The sequence below is a fragment of the Dreissena polymorpha genome, chromosome 10 (genome assembly GCF_020536995.1).
Source record: "Dreissena polymorpha isolate Duluth1 chromosome 10, UMN_Dpol_1.0, whole genome shotgun sequence".
In the NCBI taxonomy this organism is placed as follows: Eukaryota; Metazoa; Mollusca; class Bivalvia; order Myida; family Dreissenidae; genus Dreissena; species Dreissena polymorpha.
The window spans coordinates 53,633,208-53,637,229 of record NC_068364.1 but is presented as its reverse complement, the minus strand read 5'-3'; the positions used below and the strand labels follow the sequence as shown (position 1 = coordinate 53,637,229).

The 4,022-nt window shown below is 41.2% G+C and overlaps 1 non-coding gene across 1 annotated transcript; it reads left to right on the top strand.

Moving 5' to 3' along the window:
- Positions 1-3,532: 3,532 nt before the first annotated feature.
- LOC127849356 (5.8S ribosomal RNA) lies at positions 3,533-3,686 on the top strand. Its single transcript, XR_008034865.1, has one exon. It is a non-coding gene; the product is annotated as a 5.8S ribosomal RNA (ribosomal RNA).
- Positions 3,687-4,022: the final 336 nt, after the last annotated feature.

Below are 4,022 nucleotides of genomic sequence, written 5' to 3'. Positions count from 1 at the left end.
GATTTTTACAACCTTGGCGATGGACAATTAAATACATCGATAAAATGCACTAATGGTGGATTGAACACGCATAAGTATCAAAAGCAGTATTTATGTATCAATAAAAAGCGCTTAAATAGCAGTCATATATACATTTTTTTTAAATCACTGACAATGAGTTTCAAAATGCATTTTCCCGATAACGACTCTATACGGATATTGGAATTATAATGCCAACTCCATTCATAGAAATGTTATTAAGCATTTTATTGAAAGAACGTCCAGACATGAATATACAAACGTGTCGTATTCAGTGAAGCAATATATATATACATTTCTTCGAAAATAAAGAAAATTATTATAATTTCGTAAAACCAAAATAGTGGTTACTGAGAAGTAAGAATAGTGTTTTTTATAATAAGAACATATGCTCCTTTACATGCATTTCAATTTATGTTGTTGTGGTGGATCAATGACTTTAAACCAGCTTTAGGACACGCACACCCTCATAATTATTTATAAAGTGTTTCATTTGAAACGGCATATTCACAGGAGGTCCAATCTGTTGATTCTGTGAATTAGATCATCGGTTTTGCCAAACATGTGTCTGGTTTTATGCAAATCGCTCTAAGTAGGGTTGCAAATTCCAATCGTAAACACGTTAGTTGGACACGTGTCTTTCATTTACGTTGCCATGACGACGCGATATAGCTGTAATTGCTTTTGTTACAGATGTGACCAGGGTATAATCCTGGTTGTTATATGCTGTTTTATTGCTGTAATACATTTGCCTTCAAGACATCGGTATAGAAAATATAAGTTACAACGGCAATTGATAAAACAATGTCGCCAAATCCATTTATAGACGTGAACGCAAAACAACTGTCGAATGTACGGTGTCACGCGCGTTATTTTGACGTTTATGAATTAAACAATACACACGACGTGTGTTTATGTTTTATATTACAATCATGTTTTTCTTTCAAATTATCATTATCCTTATGTTTAGCACCGAATGCTGGTCAATGTTTGGTCAGCTGATTGACTAAAATAGTAGTGGGTTTAAAAGTTAAATTATCATTTTATTGTATGTCTCCTGTCAGTGTATTTAATAACAGTTGAGTGATATACGCACGTTTGATTTATGTTTTACATGGTAAAGTATTTTGAGCTAATTATGATAGTGTTGGTTGTTTGTTGTAAAATTATTAATTACATTTTGAAAAGTGTTTTACGTCATCGTGTTTCTTAATGTAGTCCCATGTGTATATGTGTTATAAGCATTCAGTTGGAATTTCTTTTCAACGATTTAGTGCTTTACACTTACATCAACCGCTGATGTCCCATTGCACAAAGATCTGATGTTTACTTATTCAATTCAATAACCTCTGTTCATGATTTCTTCTAAAGAATGCTGAAAACTTCAATTTGTAAAAACATTATTTGCGTTTACATGACAAACTGACATATTAATATTGATGGATGTTCATGGTTGTGTTACTGTGTCTTTTTCAAGTGGAATGAGACTTACAAAGTTGCGGGTTTAAATGAAACGACTATTTTTACATCCAGCATATAGCTTATCCTGTATTGCGATACAAACACTTATCCGTATGTACAAATAGCTTAACAGTTTCGTTCAATATGATTAGTTGTATTAAGATTATGTTTACAATCTTTGTTTATTGCTACTTATTTTGTATTTATAAAAAATGAACATATACTTATTGCTTCGATGAAATGTAAATTATTAAGCGTGCAAAAGGTATTAAGTTTATCGTTAATTTCTGATTGCGTCCACAACCGTCTTCATAAGCGTACACAATAGTACTGTTTAAAGAAGCACTGAATTTGAATATGACCTGAGCCGCGTAGAGCTGACTGTTGTAGACACTAAGATGCTCCTTACAGGATCATTAAACCATTATGAGCATGACTTAAATCCTTATTGATTAAAGATTAGTTTCTCTCTAGGAACACGTGACTCCATGCACGTGCGGTCGACCGACGCTCGTCGACCGCCAACTGACCACTCGTCGCGTTCAAGGAGCAAGTTGCCGCGACTGGACGGTGTGGTCAGGCGACTGCGGTCGTGGTAGTCGCGATTTTTAGGAGTAAAAATGGGCCTCTTGTCTCGCGCAGCCGAAATGCGATCATCGCGCCCGCTGCCCGGCTACGAACACCTTATCCTAACCGACCTCGGATCGGACGAGATTACCCGCTGAACTTAAGCATATCAGTAAGCGGAGAAAAAGAAACTAACGGAGATTTAGTAATGGCGGGACTTGGTGGGGGCGTCTTCGAGCCGCCTCGTAGTAGGGTTGCTTGGGAATGCAGCCATAAGCGGGTGGTAAACTCCATCTAAGGTTAAATACTGGCACAAGTCCGATAGCGAACAAGTACATTGAAGGAAAATTGAAAATAACTTTGAAGAGAGAGTTCAAGAGTACGTGAAACCCCATATAGTCAAACTAGTGGATCCGCCTAGTCCGCCCGGGGAATTCAGCCCGATAGGCGGGGTCGAGCGCCGGCCTTGTCGGCAACCCACTAGGAGCGCGAGGTTATGATTGATAGGGACTAGCGGGGCATCCGTATTGGGGCGCTAGAGGGGAAATTCTTGGACGGTCGCAAGACGAACGACAGCGAAAGCATTTGGCAAGCATGTTTTCTTTAATCAAGAACGGTAGTCAGAGGTTCGAAGACGATCAGATACCGTCTACTATCTGACCATAAACGATGCCAACTGTCGATCCGCGGTGGTTGCTCAAATGACCCCGCGGGCAGACCTCGGGAAACCAAAGTTTCTGGGTTCCGGGGGTAGTATGGTTGCAAAGCTGAAACTTAAAGGAGTCGACAGAAGGGAACCATCAGGAGTGGAGCCTGTGGTTTAATTTGACTCAACACGGGAAACCTCACCTGACCCGGACACTGCGAGGATTGACAGATAGAGAGCTTTTTCTTGGTTCTGTGGGTGGTGTTGCATGGCCGTTTTTAGTTTATGGAGCGATCTGTCTGGTGTATTCCGATAATGAAAGAGACTCTGGCCTGCTAAATAGCACGGGCGTCCTCTGCTGCGCCCTCGAGCTTCTTAGAGGGACAAGTGGAACAGTTCTGTGATGCCTTTAGACAGAGCGGGTAATAACATGATTATCACGAGATGGCGACGGCCATGCCAAGGCAGGTTATGTACGCCGTCCTATACCCTTCATTACTTGTATAAAGTGTTAAATTCCGCTCACTTTCCAGCCATATTAGCAAAAAAGTTATTGGCGTTTATTTCATAGTTATTTTCGCTCTATATCTCGACTTTACTAGCTGCGAACATCGAGACCAGCGGAATCGCTCGCTCGGTTGTCCCGTGAGGATCAAAGATCGGCGAGGCAGAGTAGCAGCCGCCCTGACCGTTGTTCACGAAACTCGACTAGTACCAGCACTAGTCACCCTAGAACACCCTAGAACACAAGTCTTCGCTCGTCCTGTACGGCGTCGAAGCGCGGGCCTCCAGTTGACCCACGGCGATCGCAAGACGACCCGTCAATGTGCAGACAAAAGCAACTCTATGCGGTGGATCACTCGGCTCGTGCGTCGATGAAGAGCGTAGCCAGCTGCGAGAAATAATGAGAACCGCAGGACACATTGAACATCGACACCTTGAACGCAAATTGCGGCCCCGGTTTAATTCCGGGGCCTCACCTGTCCGAGGGTTGGCTAAACGACTGTCGCTCTCCATTAAACCTGGCTATCGTCGCACGACGATTATTCTCTGGTCCAACCATAGTCGCCTGACCATGGTCGCTCTCCTTAAACCGGACTCTGAGGGTAAATTGACTTTTTGTCTGATATGTGTTACATTATTCGTTCATTTTACGCTGTAATGATATTCTAGCTACACCAATGTTTAGATAACGATGACAGTTATTTTTGTCATACAAGTATTTGGATATTGTAAACGTTTGTAAAAATAATACACGAATAAGACGTATCAACCAGTGTAACATACCTAATGAATGTTGCGTAATTAAAACTAAACCTGACAAATGTTT